The sequence below is a fragment of the Poromitra crassiceps genome, assembly GCF_964638095.1.
Source record: "Poromitra crassiceps genome assembly, chromosome: 4".
NCBI classification, from domain to species: Eukaryota; Metazoa; Chordata; class Actinopteri; order Beryciformes; family Melamphaidae; genus Poromitra; species Poromitra crassiceps.
In genome coordinates, this window is record NC_139626.1 from 65,824,693 (window position 1) to 65,843,377 (window position 18,685).

Consider the following 18,685-nt stretch of genomic DNA (forward strand, 5'->3'; position numbering starts at 1 on the left):
GTTAGTTTGTAGAGTTAGTAGTTATGTAAGCATTAGCAGTTGAATACAGCATGGTTTCAGCGTCTGAAAATTTATTCTGAGATAAACGGCTTTTTGTGAAATTCGATAGAACAGTCACTTTAACCATTCATTTTTGGCATCAGTAAGACGTCAGACATCTAAACAATAGTTTTGAACAGTAATTTCCTCCATAACAGCAGGAAACACCCCTCTCCTTCAAACTCCTCCCTCCGTGTGTGTTCTTCTTGGCTGCAGCGGGCGTGTCACAAGCTCGTTTCTGCTGCTGTTGTAACCTCGCGTCACCAGGCTCACTGCTTTGCTGCTGCTCCTGCCTGCTGGCGGCCGCTCGGCAAGTCTGGATATGGGCTCGCTCGTTTCTTGCGGTTTCGGTTGAGAGCTTTGATGAAGCTTTTGCGATTCTGGTCTTATTTATGCTGCGTGTTTCAAAGTGTCTTGCACCCATAATCTATTATGCAAATTTGCAATCCCCCCCCGCCAGCTCCCAAACGCGAAAGCGAAAGCGTTTTCGCCAATCCATTTTCATGAGAATGGCTTCCTCACACTGCTTTTTGCTTGCCTTCCTCTAGTTTGGAGAGCACTGTCGCCACTTAGTGGGTCGGTGGAATGGGTTGTACACGTTCGGTTGCTCCAATATTTTTATAGGAGACGTGGGGAGCGTTGATCCACGTCCCACCGTCAAATTATTATTATTATTTTTTAAGCCGAGATATCTCGTGATTGGCAGTCAACCGTTGGATTCTGTAAGCCGAGATATCTCGTCAATGGCAGTGAACGTGTTAAAGAATAGTTAACTCATTCTCTGCCAGGGTCATTTCGGTCTGTGTGCTCCCAGTGCCAGGATTTTGAGCATATTTCCTGATCTTCCAGGACCCACAGAATATTCTGTGCTAGGAATAAAATTACACAACATATCTCACAATAAAGCAGAGACTCTCTTCTTACCCCTTGTAAAAAACTCAAACTCCACCATGTTTCCTTGTTTAGTTACAAGCAGTGGAAGTTAGCTTGTTTTCACTAAAAATGCCGTCTTTGGAACAGAAATAGGAGAAAAAGAGGTTTTTAGTGAAGGACACCGTTTCAAGCAGAACTCTCTTTTGAGCCTTTTATTTTTTGCCTCAGTGACACATCAGACACATTATACAGTATTTGTTTTCCCAAATAAATAAATAAAAAATAAGAGAATGTATTTGAGGGAGCTGTGTCGGTCCATCCCGCCCAGTGAGCGGCTACAGAAAGAGAGAGAGAGAGAGTCTGGCCCCTGGGGTTTCTTGACAGATGAGGCTTGGCCGCAGTATTTATCAAAGTATGATAAATATGTGCACAAAATCAAATAAATAATTTACTTTTACAGTTGCCATGTGGATTTTTAGCTTAGCTTGATAAAAGCATAAACAAATGGAACGAACCCTTATGTGGTCACACTCACACACTCTCTCTCTGGTGGGTGTTAACTTCAACCAATCAGATCGCCGAAGGTGCCTGCCTGTGGATGATCTCCGTGGTATTCATTGATTGAGTCCTCAAGGTCGTAAAGTCACCTTCGAAGCATTTAGTTAGATTATAACTAACTAGTTGTGTGGCTTAGCCTTCCCAAATGTTGAGGGTTGTTTTTTAGAATTTAATACATAGAATTGGGAACGTTACATTCAATTTCATTCAGACTGCCTGTCACTTCCGCGGCGGCAGCCATGTTGGCGAGTGAAAAGAACTACAAAGACCATGTACCCACTACTTGCCCAGACGAGCCAGAGCCCGCCTACGGCCGCCGCTGATTCGTCGAGCCGGCATGGCTCGACCAATCATCTTAACTGCCTGTGCGGGTCCAGACCGTCACGGAGAACCAAATGAAATGTGAGTTCACGTGACGGGCGGTTTACCAGGCTAAGTTATAACAGCCCCCTCAGTCATTTCATCCTGGCGCCGGCCCTGTCCTTCAATATGAAGGATTTCCACTCATATCCGCCATTGATAGAGGATTATTAGATTAATTATTAGAGATTCCAGTCTGCAGTGTGACAGAGAAAATGTGTGTGACACTCAGCTTTCTAGCAGACGTTGCATCTCCATACCTGAGAACGTCCAGTCTCCAGTGTGGATCCTCCAGTCCAGAGAGCAGTTTCACTCCGGAGGCTCCTGGATGATTGTAGCTCAGGTCCAGCTCTCTCAGATGGAAGGGGTTGGAGCTCAGAGCTGAGGCCAGAGAAGCACAGCCTTCCTCTGTGAGCAGACAGCCTGACAGCCTGCACAAAGACAACCACACATGTACCCATGCACGCACGCACGCACGCACGCACGCACGCAAGCACGCACGCACGCACGCACGCACGCACACACACACACACACACACACACACACACACACACACACACACACACACCAAAGCATTTTCTTCAGTGAATAGTTTGCAGTGTTGAGGGATACAACAATATTGATAATCATCTCACTTACATTTTGGCATGATTTCAAAATAAACGCAGCTTGATGAAGGGAGTAACGTTGTAGCTTTTTGCGCGCAGTTTTTTGACATTGTTTGTAAACGTGGTGCTTGTGTGTTGTCTCTGATTGTCCCTGAGGGCCGCTGCTGGCTGTGGCGGCAATCAGACAAAGTGCCCTCACCTGTGCTGCCTGCACAGGTGGGGGGATATAAGCAGCAGGAGCCACAGACAGAAGGGGAAGCAGACCAGAAGGGAAAGACCAGAGGGGGAGCAAGGATGTCGTGCGGCTAGCAGGAGTTCAGAGGGGGAGCGGCGGAGATGGGGAGCCAGGCGTAGCCCTGCCTGCGGCTTGGTAAGATGCAGGTGTGAGCGGCTTGGCCGCTGAGTACCCCTCTCTCCTATGCGTACCTATGGGCGCACCATGGCGGATTCACGGGGGAGAAGGAGAGAAGGGGAAGGCCCGGAAGCCGCTCCACCTGGTACTGGGAGCCGTGGGCGGGGTGGGGCTCCCCAGTCTCTTCAAAGCTGCCGTTCCTCCTCAAACCAAGAGCTCCCTTGAACCCAGTAACAGTGACACAGAGGAGGAAGCACGGGAGGACGAGTGCGACGAACCCCATAGGAGCAACGAGGTGACGAGGACCCGAGACGAGTGTTTGCCAACAGACGAGGAACGAGACGAGCTGTGTGCGCAAACATCTGAGGTCCTGAGATCCGGGCGGTGGCAGACAGCTGTGTGATCGTCGGTGAAGCCAGGGGAAAGCCGAGCAACCGCAGCAGAGGGGTGTCGTTACGACGAGCCCCTCTCTCAAGTTAAGTGCTGTTGTTACTCCTGGCTCCTTCCTCCCTCTGTATTTTAATTCATACGGCGATGGCCAGATTTGAGTTATTTTAGTATTTTAATATTTGATACTTTCCCCTTGGTTTTAATGGGCCTTTTTATCCCCAGCCAGTTTTAATCGTCCCTTTTAACTCCGTTGTCCAAGCCACCGAGACTTTGATTGGGCCATTTTTTTAGCACAGCAACCCCTATTTATGCATGTGTTTTTGAGCCTTTTTACCTACGGGTTCTTTTATCAAGAGTGCTGTGCTGCTTGACGTGTATTTTGCTGTGACGGTTGGCTGACGCTACGTTTTGGCCCCATTAAGGAAAGCCGGAGGAGACCAGGACCGAAGCCACCGGGAAGATTGGATTATTACTGGAACAGTGGACTTGGGGCTGGGCCGGGGAAAATCATCTTAATAACTTTTTATCAAATAAACCGTCAACTTTTGACCTTGGGTTTTTAGTGGTTTTTAACTCTGCTCACTCCTGATTTTAAAGAACCTGTGCAGTTTTCTTCCTTTTAATAAGAGTCCTAGTCTCTCTAACCTAGGTGGCGTTGTCGGCAACATTTTAACTATTAAGCAGACTTTAATGTGGCAAAGTGCCCACGTTACAGGAGCAGGGCGTGAGAGGCTGTGCGCACCCGCCGCATGGTCAGCTCCGTAGATGCTAGGCATGGCGGGGGAAAATCCCTTACGCAAACCCCGACTACTGACACACCCCGTGGGTGCGCCGGATCGGAGTAACCCTCCCGCTGCGCGACTTTCGCTGGCTGGGAGGACTGCGGGGACGAAGTCCTCTTTCGAGCCCGACCGCACACGGATATGGGCCCCGCCGAAGGCGGGCCAATGTCCGGGGGCGTGTTCCACAGGAGAGCTCCCGACCGACAATGGGCACGCAGCACCATTGGTGGTGGGCTTGTCCTGGATGCTACCAACCGAGGCCAGGCCGTGGCCATGGGCCAAGGAGAGCCTTGATGACGGGCGTGAGACCCCAGGAGAGCTCCCGACCGACCTTGGGCACCGAGGACGGTGGGCTTGTCCCTAAAGCTACAAGCCGAACGCTGGCCCTGAGCCCAGACCTTGGCAAGCTGCCGCCCCAGCCGGGCACGTAGCGCCGGCAAGGGGCGGACGGAGCAGATCCCTGCTGAGCTCCGGGCCGAAGTTGGGCGCTGAGCTCCAACGACGGCGGGCTCATAGTCTCCCCCTCCTCCAAAGAAGGCGACTAAGAGCGGGCCGGATCACCAGCCGCACGCGCATCCTGGTCGGCCGTGGGACCCAGGACGGGCCCACTGCGGCCGGGTGGGGCGTAGCCATTGAGGGGGCACGACCCTGGGGGGGCCACACCCGCTGCCGTGGGGCGGTTCGCGGAGTGGCGGGCCCCGGAGGGCGGCTCAATGCACGCCCTGCCCCCAGAAACCGGCGGCCGTCCCCTCGTTGCCGTCGTGGCATGAGGGACCTGAGCCGACAGAGTCGACAGAGTCAGCAACAGAGTCCTGTTGCTGCCTCTCCAGCTGCTGGGCCATGTTCTCTACTGACGGCCCGAAAAGGCCCTCAGGAGAAATCTTGGCCCCGAGCAGCCTCCTCTTATCTGGCTCAGACAACTGTGTCAGGTTGACCCAGAGGTGGCGGTGCGTGAGAGCAGTGAAGGCCATAACCTTACCACTGTATTGCGCCAAGCAGGCCACCATACTGAGGGCATAGTCCGTGGCCATCCTGAGCTCTGTATACGTCTCCGGAGATGGGTTCCCCTGCAGCTCCCTCAGGAGGACGGCCTGGTAGCCCTGCAGGATGGCCAGGTTGTTTGTCAAGTACGACTTTTCAGCCAGCTTGGCCGTTAACTGGCACGCCTTTGAAGGCAGTGTCGGCTTGCCGGAGGTGGAGGCCAGATGGGATGCCACCAGTTCCTCCAGGAGGGGCATTCTGGAGAATGCCAGCCGCTCCTCGCCGTCAAACGCAAACCACGGGGCCATGCCAACGCAATGTGGCTTGGCCTCCTGTGGTCTTTCCCACCCTGCCTGCACGGCGCGGACCATGTCCTCACAGACAGGCATGCGGCGCCGCGGGCGGGGTGCCTGGCGTGCCTGAAAATAACACCCCTGTAGCACTGAGGCAGGGGGCTGGGGTGGGTCGGCCTAAGCGATGCCCAGCTTAGCTGCGGCCCTGGACATCACCCCGCTAAACTGCTTCTGGTAGGGCTCGTTCTCCTCCGAACGAGCTCCCTCCTCCGCAGTAGTGGTGACGGTGGTAGCACCTTCCCACTCTTCCCTGCCGGAAACCTCCTCCTGGGGGGTTTCCTCCTGGGGGGTATCGACCAGGGGGACCAGGAACTCACCCTGCTCTAAGAATGGATCTAAACTCAGGCTGCTCGGACTGGGCCTGAAGGCCCTGAGCAGCAGGGGCTTCACCCACGACAGGGTGGTCGGACCCAGCGGACGCGCTCCTCTCGAGAGGCGTACCGCTGGGAGGAATGTCCTCCTCAACAAAGAGCGTAGCTCTATATCGCAGCACTACTAACTTGAAGGTAGCACAGAGGCTGCAAGACCAAGGGTTTAACAGCGCCCGTGCAGTGTGCTCGTGCCCAAGGCAGATCACGCAGCTCTCGTGCCGGTCAAAGTCGGCCAACGTAGCCTTGCACACGGCGCAACCCCTCGCTGACTCTCCCTTCTCCATGCTCATAGCACGAGAACGACAAGCTAACCAGCAGCAAGCTCCCGCAGCAATGCACTCAAGCTCAGATTCAAACGTTACCCCAGCCGGGGTGAACGCAGCCAGCTACACGGCGGTAGCCTAAGCAGAATGTGCTAACGCACAATAAGGCAAGATGCTAGTCGCACGGATGCAAGCTAGCTATCTAGTTAATAACTGAGAGTGGCAACACACTCGAGTTAATACTCTCAGAAACAACGTTACCCCAGCCGGGGTGAATGTAAGCAAGCTACACGGCGGTAGCTTAAGCAGAATGTGCTAACAACACAATAAAAGGCAAGGCGCCCTTAGCTTTTGATGAGCTCGTCCGTCGCCGCTGGTGAAGAGATGCAGGAACGGGTCCCTGAAGCCTGAAGAATCTCGTCCACGTACGCCTTGTTTAGTCGTGCAATAAGACGGAATTTGCTTGGCTAGAGAGCGCAAACGTTAAGTTAGCACACGGAGCTTTGAATAATATGTCCTCAGCGGGCTGGAAGAACGAAGGAGTGGCCTCCTGGGATCTGGGCGGACGTGACGTTGTCACGGGGAGAGGAATGTGGGTGGCCCCCTCAGTCCCAGGATTACCACGCCACCTGTTGGTGGGTGGTTTGGTTTTATATAAAGATCATTTTTGGAGCAAAAATAATATTCTTCCAGTGGCTGCGTGCGCAGTGAAGATGGCACTAGAGTGAGAGCTTGAGTTCGAAACGAAGTAAAACCCCAATGACATGCTTCATACTGCTGTTGGCTAGGATAGGTAACTGGTGATTTGTGTCTTGTTTGTTATCGTGCATTCCTTTATAACTGGGGACTGGTAATCTTATGACTTCAAAGGTCATGAGCTGGGCGGTGACGTCATCAGAGCTGGTACAGTATTTCCCATTCCAAACTCGTAGGAGCCTCAGCAGCCCCAACCTAAAAAATCCAAGATGCCGCGCAACAACAGTAGTAGTAATCGTAGTAATATTGTTTACCACTTCTGTTTTGTTTGTGTCTCATTAAATCAGCTGTATAACACAGGACTGCCTAACTTCTATCTGTGTGGACATGAGGCTGCAGTGTTTGTATGCGCAAAAATGCCGCGAAATGCCATGTTGTCAATTGTTATTGCTAACAATGGTTAGCCTGGCTAGCGACTGGATCTGACCAATGAACAGTGAACTTCCCAGCTCAAGTTTTCTGCAAATGGAACGCTAACAAAACGGATGTGATGTCATTTAGCCTCCACATCCCAGTTATTTTGCAATAAAGGAACGCACGATTAGCTTGTTAGCTTGCTGTTAGCTTGTTCATTATATTGTTTGTTATCTTATTTTTAATCTGGATTGGGCTTCTAAATGTGTTTACCTCGGATTTTGGCACAAGGGATAGTAACATCTTGTCCTGTGTATTAAAGCCCCATTCAGCAAGTTTTCCAAGTTTTGCTATTGGAGAAACTGTGCCCTTTGCGTGCAATAGTATCGATAACGATATCGCCGTTCAAAGTCAACAAAACACAGCGCCAGAAAGCTCTATGTACATGTTGTGACATCGGGTACTCACCACGTGATGAAATAATAATCCATAGTTCCGTGAAACATAATTTTCGTAGCAAATCTGAATCGAGTTACTTCCTGGTTTCCAGGACCACAACGCTGCCGCTGTAGAGCGCATGCGCGCATCTTTTTTTTTTATTATTGCCACGGGACGTGGCAGACAAACTGCTTAGTCCCAGGGCTGGCCAATGGAGGGCGGTGTGGGATAAATAAAGGCGAGAGTCTCCCTATTACAAGTCAATCTACCATGTCCTATGACTAAAAAGCTCTTATATTACAGTAAAAAATGTCAAAAATCTTACTGATTGGGGCTTTAATGAATGCTCAGCTTTTTGTCCCCAATATCAAAAGTTGACCCAAGGAGCGGGTTCGTGTTTTTTTTATTTTTTTATTTTATTTTTCTGAGCTCAAGAAGAGTTAATTTGCAAAAACAGATACCTGTCATTCTTAAAATGAAATAACACCCGTTTGAATGCACATAAAAATGATTTAGATGATTTATGTGAACATGATTAAGTGAAAATGTTTTAATTACTGCCAAAAAGTTTGCATGTTCTCCCCGTGCCCCCTGGGAGTTTCTTTCATATAGGAACCCCTCACAAAAAACATGCAATATTCTGGTCGCTGAAGTGGTGCCTCATCTGGTCGTCCAGGGTGCCTGTTCGGAGGGAGGGTAACTCGTTGGAATAGTGTGATCCTCCCACATGCTATGTCCTACCGGTGAAGCTTCCCCTGTCAGGTAAAAAGAAGCAGCTGGCTACTCCATGTCTCGGAGGAAGCATGGAGCCAGTTTTGGCTCTCCCCAGATCAGCAGAGGGTGGAGCAGCAACCCAGATAAATTAATTAAATTAGCACTAATGGGGGATAACAATGGGATAAAAAATCCCATCAAATAATGATCATAAATACATAAATATATCACTACTATAATAAGGCGAGGGGTGGCACGAAAACGTGAAGTGTGCAAGACTTTCGAGAGCGAACCAGTGTGAAGCACACAAAGGATTAAAAAGTACAAATGAAGATATCTGTTTTTGCAAGTTAACTTTTCTATTTCAACAAGAGGCAGTGAGGTGAGAAAATAATGACATGTTCTCTCAGAGAAGACAGAGTAGAGCTAAATGTTGGGTTTCACATCACATCAGCAGGAAAATGAGAGTTCAGGTATTGTGACTGATATTAATGTGCACATAAAACAGAATTTAAACAGTCTGTTCAACAGTAACAGTGATCCTGACCTGAGAGTCTCCAGTCTACAGTGTGGACTCTGCAGTCCAACAGAGAGCAGCTTCACTGATGAATCTTCCAGGTCATTGTCACTCAGGTCCAGCTCTCTCAGAGTAGAAGACTGGGAGCTGAGAACTGAGGCCAGAGCTTCACAGCTTCTCTCTGACAGCTGACAGCCACTCAGCCTGAAGGAGAAATAGTGATGAAAAAACAACATTGAAAATGTTTATTTCCCTCCTCACAACATAATATTGAATCTATCCAGTTGGTATGCACTTACATAGCTTTATTGGAGGCTTTGACCACTGGCAGCAGCATCAGAAGAGCCTCCTCTGAAGCTGAGTATTTCTTCAGTTCAAACACGTCCAGCTCTTCTTCTGATGACAGTAAGATGAAGGCCAGAGCCGACCACTCAGTAGGGGAGAATTTGCCTGTGGAGAGACTTCCAAAACTCATGTGGTCTTGGATCTCCTTCACAAGAGAGTGGTCATTCAGCTCATTCAGACAGTGGAACAGATTGATGATTCTCTCTGAAGACGGATTCTGCCTGATCTTTTCCTTGATGTACTGGACTGTATCCTGATTGGTCTGTGAGCTACTTCCTATCTGTGGCAGCAGACCTCGTAGGAGAGTCTGATTGGTCACCAGTGAAAGACCCAGGAGGAAGCGGAGGAACAAGTCCAGGTGTCCATTTGGACTCTGTAAGGCCTTGTCTACAGCACTCTGGTAAAGGCGTTTTAGTTTAGATTTCTGTCTCTGTTTACCTGGTTTGGATGTTGATTGTGGTTGTGACAGCAGATTGACACCAGAGGTGGTGAATGAGGCGATGACATGAACAGCTGCCAGAAACTCCTGAATGCTCAGATGAACAAAGCAGAAGACCTTGTCCTGGAACGGCCCACACTCCTCTTTAAAGATCTGTGTGAACACTCCTGAGTAAACAGAGGCTGCTCTGATATCAATGCCACACTCTTTCAGGTCGGCTTCATAGAAGATCAGGTTGCCTTTCTCCAGCTGCTCAAAAGCCAGTTTTCCCAGAGAGAGAATCATCTCCCTGTTCTCCGTATTCCAGTGTGGATCTGTCTCAGCTCTCCCATGATACTTGATGTTCTGGTGTTTGGACTGAACCACCAGGAAGTGGATGTACATCTCAGTCAGGGTCTTGGGCAGGTCTCCTATCTCTTTGGTTTTCAACACATGGTCCAGAACATTAGCGGTGATCCAGCAGAAGACTGGGATGTGGCACATGATGAGGAGGCTTCGTGACGTCTTGATGTGGGAGATGATTCTCCTGGCCTGGCCCTGATCTCTGAATCTCTTCTTGAAGTACTCCTCCTTCTGGGGGTCAGTGAAGCCTCTCACCTCTGTCACCACGTCAACACACTCAGGAGGGATCTGATTGGCTGCTGCAGGTCGTGTGGTTATCCATCGGCGAGCTAAGGGAAGCAGTTTCCCCTTTATGAGGTTTGTCAGCAGCACATCCACTGAAGTCGACACTGTAACATCAGTCAGGATCTTGTTGTTCTGGAAGTCTAGAGGAAGTCGACACTCATCCAGACCATCAAAGATGAACACAACTTGGAACTTGTCAAATCTGCAGATTTCTGCTTCTTTGGTCTCAGGAAAGAAGTGATGAAGAAGTTCCACCAAGCTGAACTTTTTCCCTTCCAGCAGATTCAGCTCTCGGAAAGTGAATGGAAATATGAAATGTATATCCTGGTTAGCTTTGTCTTCAGCCCAGTCAAGAGTGAACTTCTGTGTTAAGACTGTTTTCCCAATGCCAGCCACTCCCTTTGTCATCATTGTTCTGGTTGGTTTGTCTCTTCCAGGTATGGGTTTAAAGATGTCTTCACATTTGATTGTTTCTTCTGGTCTGGCTGGTTTCCTGGATGCTGCTTCAATCTGTCTGACCTCATGTTCATTATTGACCTCTCCACTCCCTCCCTGTGTGAGGTAATGCTCTGTGTACATCTGATTCAGAAATGTTGGGTTTCCTGCTTTAGCAATCCCCTCAAACAAACACTGAAACCTCTCCTTCAGACTGGATTTGTGTTGTTGTTGTGGATTTTCATGTTGAGTTTCTGAAAGAACAAATGAACAATGAGCAGCTATTTCAGTAAACATGAAGAAATGTGAACATTTCCTGGTAAATGTGGATCTCCACTCCATGGCATCTTGTTATCTCATGGCAGCTCATCACTGGTGAGTGGACAAACAGGTCCTGACTGTGTGCAGCTCAGTGTGAAAGATAACTGTTGTGCTGCTGTTTTGTTTCTCAGTGTGCACCACTGTGTTAACAAATTAATAATTTTACCAGATTATCCAGAGGGATTCTGCTGATTTACCTTTCAATCCTGAACTGAATAAAACTTGTTTAACAAATGTTTAGATTTACAGCCTTTCTCACCATCTCTCTCTCTCTCCATGATGTTAAAGCTGTTAAAGCCTCTTACTTCTCTGCAGCTCCTCAGCCAGCTCCTCATGCTTCATTCTCCTCAGGAAGAGCAGTGTGATGTTCAGAAAAGCCTCTGTGTTGCTCCTCCTCTGCTCTTCCTCCACACCGTCCACCACCTCCTCATCCTCCCTCTCACTCTCTGAGCATTCTGCCTCATCTGGACTCAGAACGCTCTGGAACCTTCTCAGCTCCTTCCTCACAAAGGTGACGATGTTCTCCTCAAGCAGCTGGAACAGAAAAATATATTAACTAGAAAAGTGCACTCAGTAGAGTGCAGATTAATTGATTGAACAATGGTTGAACTCTTATCTTGATGTAATTCTTATAGAGCTCGGTGGCCAGAATGCATGCTGCAAGTGAGATGGGCTGATGCATATAATAAGATAAAAGAGCTACTAAGAGGGTGAAATATGATTGTTTACTTTTGGTTATTCGTATAATGTTTTAACAGTTGAACTATTTGGTATAAATATGATGCTGCTGTAACAGTCTGTATATATCTGATGATCTATATTTGATGTATGAGGGGAATGCTTTCATGATGTGTGTGTGTGTGTGTGTGTGTGTGTGTGTGTGTGTGTGTGTGTGTGTGTGTGTGTGTGTGTGTGTGTGTGGAGCAAAGTTCAGTTTACGGCAACTCTGGATTTAAACCAGAGTTGCGCATGCGTCAATGTTGTATGTCGCCGCCAAAAAAGCTCCGTCTTACCCTGCTTGGTTTTCAGCTTTTAATATGATTTTTAAGCAACAATCTTACACCACATTTTTAACCATCTTGTTGTGTGGTACCTGATAATTAAATCGGGTGTGCTGTTTTAGCGATTGCATTTTTTGGATTTTATATTCTTGACTCTGCCGCAAATCCCTGACTTCTCTGTTCTCTCCTCCTCTCTGTCCTCTCCCCTTTCTCACATTCCCCCTGCTCTCCTTCCCCTGCACCCTCCCACCTCTCCGTCTCTGTTCTCTCCTCCTCTCTGTCCTCTCCCCTCTCTTACATTCCCCCTGCTCTCCTTCCCCTGCAGCCTCCCACCTCTCCTTCTCTGTTCTCTCCTCCTCTCTGTCCTCTCCCCTCTCTCACATTCCCCCTGCTCTCCTTCCCCTGCACCCTCCCACCTCTCCTTCTCTGTTCTCTCCCCTTCCACATTTCCCATTTTCTCCCCACCCTCGCCCTAATCCGGGCCCGTATCCTACCCCCTCCCCCAACCCTAGACCCTCCCTACCCTGGCTCTCCCTCCCCTGCACCCTCCCATCTCTCCTTCTCTGTTCCCTGGCTCTCCCTCCCCTGCACCCTCCCATCTCTCCTTCTCTGTTCCCTCCTCCTCCACATTTCCCATTTCCTCCCCACCTCCTCCCTCTCACATTCCCCCTGCTCTGCCTCCCCTGTACCCTCCCACCTCTCCTTCTCTGTTCTCTCCTCCTCTCTGTCCTCTCCCCTCTCTCACATTCCCCCTGCTCTCCTTCCCCTGCACCCTCCCACCTCTCCTTCTCTGTTCTCTCCTCCTCTCTGTCCTCTCCCCTCTCTCACATTCCCCCTGCTCTGCCTCCCCTGTACCCTCCCACCTCTCCTTCTCTGTTCTCTCCTCCTCTCTGTCCTCTCCCCTCTCTCACATTCCCCCTGCTCTCCTTCCCCTGCACCCTCCCACCTCTCCTTCTCTGTTCTCTCCTCCTCTCTGCCCTCTCCTCCCTCTCACATTCCCCCTGCTCTCCCTCACCTGCACCCTCCCACCTCTCCTTCTCTGTTCTCTCCTCCTCCACATTTCCCATTTCTCCCCACCCTCGCCCTAATCCGGGCCCGTATCCTACTCCCTCCCCTCCCCCAACCCTAGACCCTACCTCTACCCTGGCTCTCCCTCCCCTGCACCCTCATCTCCCCTCCTCTGTTCTCTCCTCCTCCACATTTCCTATTTTCTCCCCACCTCCCCCCTCTCCTTCCTCACATCCCCCCGCTCTCACTCCCTCCTCCACTCTCCTGCTTTTTCCTCTTCCCAGTGTTCTTCCTCTTCCCCCCTTCCCCCACTACTCTAAAGCATAGTACACATTTTACTCCAAAGCATGGCACCCACTCTATCCCCTCCAATATTCCGCCACTATTTAAAGCATGGCATAGCATGGCAATATTCCGCCACTATTTAAAGCATGGCACCCATGCTCTTAGTATTTCGCCACTATTCAAAGCATGGCACACACTCTTCCCTAAAGCAAAGCACCCATAAGCTCTATATGTGAACATGTGCTTATTTGGCAAAAGGACTCACTACTAAAGGCTTGCAGCCAATTAAATTAGGCATAGAGTTTGGTTGCTTAGAAATTGACATATGTCCGTTTGCAAGATGTGCGTCTATATTTCTCATTCTCTCCCCACCTCCTCCCTCCCCCTGCTCTCTTCTCCCCCACACCCCCCCCCCCCTTCCCCTCTCCTGCTCTCTCCTCTTGCTCCTTCCCCACCTCCTATACCCTCCAACATCTCCCATTCCCTCCCCACCCCATCACTCTCTCACATTCCCCCTGCTCTTCCCCCTTCTCCTGCTCTCTCCTCTGCTCTCTCTTCATTTCTATATTTTCTATATTATTAATTGTTCAAATGTTATCTTTATTCTGTATATTCTTGTTACTGTTGTGTCAGCTAGAATCAGCTAGACATACTTTCTGTGAAGCCCTCTGAGACATGCTTGTGAATTAGGGCTATATAAATAAACTTGACATGGAGCTAGCTGATCCAACGGGACCTCCCGGGCTGGATCTATCCTACCAGAGCAAGGAACTCTCTAATCTCCCAGAGCCTTGAACACTCTGTTAGTGCCTGCCTGGTGCTGTGGCGGGGCTTGCCCTCAGCCCAGGCCCACTGCCGCAGATAGGGCAGCGGACTCATCCTCATCGGAGATCGGCGGATCCTACCCTTGGCCTGGTCTCTGCTACGACACCTACCCCCCGCAGCGGGCCCAGTTTCTGGGCCCTTGCCGGTACGTTTCATTACAGTGAAATATCCCTTCTACTGCACAAGTACCTCTACTACATCTGATCATCGCAGTGGGCTCCTTTCTCGAGCCCTTGCGTGTAAGTGCTGTGCTGTCTACTCGCTAGCACTCTGTTTTTAGCTTCGTGCTAAACCTAGCATACACCATCAACAACAACAGCAGCAGCAGCATAACCGGTGTTCTCCCATTACCTTGTATACTGGCAGTGATTTCTCTCCCCACAGCATGCCTCCCCACAACTCACCGGTTTCGGACATAGCCACGGTCCGAGCTGAGATCCTGTCCCTTGAGTACCTTCTGCACGATCTCCTCCAGAGGCAGTCCCACCTAGCCTCCCGGCTAGCCGATCTACAAAGAGCCGCCGTCCCCTCCAACTCTGAGCGTCCTGCTGCCTCGCCTGCCCCTGGTCCATCCTGGGCAACTGTTGTTGCAAGGGGGAGAATGACCTCTCTCCCCCTGTTTTCCCCTGACGAGGACATCGAAGCCAGCTTTCCAATATCAAACTTCTTTATCCCATTGGATAAGCTTCCAGACCCGGAGGCTGACTGCGCCCGGACGGCTCAGCAACCCCCGGTCGAGGTTCACAAAAAATCCACGAAGAAGCGCGAGCGCCCGAATTCCCCAACAACCCCGCTAACCTCCCAGGGAAAACGAGCTAGATGCGCTAGCCCTCCTCTGTCCCCTTCCCCCATCCCGAGCCCCGCTAGTGCTACGGGTCATCGCACTGGAGCTGGTGACCGAGTTAGCTTGATTAGCTCAGCTACAGCCGTGGCTAGCTCGGCTAATGCTAACAGGCTTTCTCCTGCTCCCAGCATCACCTTTCCGCCGCCTGACTACATTCTAATAGGCGACTCTATTATTAGACACGTAGCCATCCCCAATTACATAACGTATTCGTGTTCTGGAGCAAAAGTGCTTGATCTAGTTGAATACATCCCATCCATCATCGAGAAGTATCCGTCTGCCAACTCTGTCATTATTCACGCGGGCACAAACGACCCCCCCCCCTTCCCTCACTGCCGACGATTTCATGACCTTCTTCACCAAGAAGGTAGATGACATCAGCTCTGCTTTCCCCCCTCCAGTCACCAACAGCAGTTTTTCCGTCACCAGCACACACTCTCTGACCCCCCCCACTGGTCTTGCCTCCTTCTCTCCCCTCTCCCCTGAAGATGTACTCAAACTCATTATGTCCAACCGTGCTACCTCCTGCCCCCTCGATCCTATCCCCTCCTCTCTCCTCCAGGCTATCTCCTCTGATATTACCCATTTTCTCACTTCCTTCATCAATTCATCCTTGTCCTCTGGTTCTGTTCCCACTCTCCTCAAGACCGCTAGAGTCAACCCCCAACCCTAGACCCTCCCTACCCTGGCTCTCCCTCCCCTGCACCCTCCCATCTCTCCTTCTCTGTTCCCTGGCTCTCCCTCCCCTGCACCCTCCCATCTCTCCTTCTCTGTTCCCTCCTCCTCCACATTTCCCATTTCCTCCCCACCTCCTCCCTCTCACATTCCCCCTGCTCTGCCTCCCCTGTACCCTCCCACCTCTCCTTCTCTGTTCTCTCCTCCTCTCTGTCCTCTCCCCTCTCTCACATTCCCCCTGCTCTCCTTCCCCTGCACCCTCCCACCTCTCCTTCTCTGTTCTCTCCTCCTCTCTGTCCTCTCCCCTCTCTCACATTCCCCCTGCTCTGCCTCCCCTGTACCCTCCCACCTCTCCTTCTCTGTTCTCTCCTCCTCTCTGTCCTCTCCCCTCTCTCACATTCCCCCTGCTCTCCTTCCCCTGCACCCTCCCACCTCTCCTTCTCTGTTCTCTCCTCCTCTCTGTCCTCTCCTCCCTCTCACATTCCCCCTGCTCTCCCTCACCTGCACCCTCCCACCTCTCCTTCTCTGTTCTCTCCTCCTCCACATTTCCCATTTCTCCCCACCCTCGCCCTAATCCGGGCCCGTATCCTACTCCCTCCCCTCCCCCAACCCTAGACCCTACCTCTACCCTGGCTCTCCCTCCCCTGCACCCTCATCTCCCCTCCTCTGTTCTCTCCTCCTCCACATTTCCTATTTTCTCCCCACCTCCCCCCTCTCCTTCCTCACATCCCCCCGCTCTCACTCCCTCCTCCACTCTCCTGCTTTTTCCTCTTCCCAGTGTTCTTCCTCTTCCCCCCTTCCCCCACTACTCTAAAGCATAGTACACATTTTACTCCAAAGCATGGCACCCACTCTATCCCCTCCAATATTCCGCCACTATTTAAAGCATGGCATAGCATGGCAATATTCCGCCACTATTTAAAGCATGGCACCCATGCTCTTAGTATTTCGCCACTATTCAAAGCATGGCACACACTCTTCCCTAAAGCAAAGCACCCATAAGCTCTATATGTGAACATGTGCTTATTTGGCAAAAGGACTCACTACTAAAGGCTTGCAGCCAATTAAATTAGGCATAGAGTTTGGTTGCTTAGAAATTGACATATGTCCGTTTGCAAGATGTGCGTCTATATTTCTCATTCTCTCCCCACCTCCTCCCTCCCCCTGCTCTCTTCTCCCCCACACCCCCCCCCCCCTTCCCCTCTCCTGCTCTCTCCTCTTGCTCCTTCCCCACCTCCTATACCCTCCAACATCTCCCATTCCCTCCCCACCCCATCACTCTCTCACATTCCCCCTGCTCTTCCCCCTTCTCCTGCTCTCTCCTCTGCTCTCTCTTCATTTCTATATTTTCTATATTATTAATTGTTCAAATGTTATCTTTATTCTGTATATTCTTGTTACTGTTGTGTCAGCTAGAATCAGCTAGACATACTTTCTGTGAAGCCCTCTGAGACATGCTTGTGAATTAGGGCTATATAAATAAACTTGACATGGAGCTAGCTGATCCAACGGGACCTCCCGGGCTGGATCTATCCTACCAGAGCAAGGAACTCTCTAATCTCCCAGAGCCTTGAACACTCTGTTAGTGCCTGCCTGGTGCTGTGGCGGGGCTTGCCCTCAGCCCAGGCCCACTGCCGCAGATAGGGCAGCGGACTCATCCTCATCGGAGATCGGCGGATCCTACCCTTGGCCTGGTCTCTGCTACGACACCTACCCCCCGCAGCGGGCCCAGTTTCTGGGCCCTTGCCGGTACGTTTCATTACAGTGAAATATCCCTTCTACTGCACAAGTACCTCTACTACATCTGATCATCGCAGTGGGCTCCTTTCTCGAGCCCTTGCGTGTAAGTGCTGTGCTGTCTACTCGCTAGCACTCTGTTTTTAGCTTCGTGCTAAACCTAGCATACAGTACACCATCAACAACAACAGCAGCAGCAGCATAACCGGTGTTCTCCCATTACCTTGTATACTGGCAGTGATTTCCCTCCCCACAGCATGCCTCCCCACAACTCACCGGTTTCGGACATAGCCACGGTCCGAGCTGAAATCCTGTCCCTTGAGTACCTTCTGCACGATCTCCTCCAGAGGCAGTCCCACCTAGCCTCCCGGCTAGCCGATCTACAAAGAGCCGCCGTCCCCTCCAACTCTGAGCGTCCTGCTGCCTCGCCTGCCCCTGGTCCATCCTGGGCAACTGTTGTTGCAAGGGGGAGAATGACCTCTCTCCCCCTGTTTTCCCCTGACGAGGACATCGAAGCCAGCTTTCCAATATCAAACTTCTTTATCCCATTGGATAAGCTTCCAGACCCGGAGGCTGACTGCGCCCGGACGGCTCAGCAACCCCCGGTCGAGGTTCACAAAAAATCCACGATCCAGATGACATCAGCTCTGCTTTCCCCTTCTCCAGTCACCAACAGCAGTTTTTCCGTCACCAGCACACACTCTCTGACCCCCCCCCACTGGTCTTGCCTCCTTCTCTCCCCTCTCCCCTGAAGATGTACTCAAACTCATTATGTCCAACCGTGCTACCTCCTGCCCCCTCGATCCTATCCCCTCCTCTCTCCTCCAGGCTATCTCCTCTGATATTACCCATTTTCTCACTTCCTTCATCAATTCATCCTTGTCCTCTGGTTCTGTTCCCACTCTCCTCAAGACCGCTAGAGTCAAACCACTTCTCAAAAAACCTTCTCTAGACCCCTCCACCACCCATAGCTACCGTCCCGTGTCCCTTCTCTCCTTCATATCCAAAACCCTTGAACGTGCAGTCTCCGATCAACTCTCACTTTATCTCTCCCAGAACAATCTATTAGATCCTCTACAATCAGGTTTCAAGCCATATCACTCCACCGAGACAGCCCTCCTCTCAGTCACTCATGCCTTACATTCTGCCAAATCCTCATCCCTCTCCTCTGTCCTTGTTCTTCTAGATCTATCCGCAGCTTTTGACACCGTAAATCACCAAATCCTTCTCTCTACTCTCTCTCACCTGGGTATTTCTGGTTCTGCACTTTCTTGGTTTACTTCTTATCTTTCTGATCGCTCATACCAGGTGTTATGGCGAGGTGCCCTTTCTAGACCCTCCACTCTTACCACTGGTGTACCCCAGGGCTCAGTCCTGGGCCCTTTCCTTTTTCTTCTTTACATCAGATCGCTCGGCCATGTGATAGCCTCTCA

General features: G+C 50.7%; 1 protein-coding gene across 1 annotated transcript in view; it reads right to left on the reverse strand.

Annotated features, from left to right (window-relative positions):
• LOC310775420 (NACHT, LRR and PYD domains-containing protein 3-like) overlaps positions 1-18,685 on the reverse strand; it is an 888,839-nt gene that overhangs the window by 298,530 nt on the left and 571,624 nt on the right. The gene's annotated exons all lie outside the window — the stretch shown is intronic.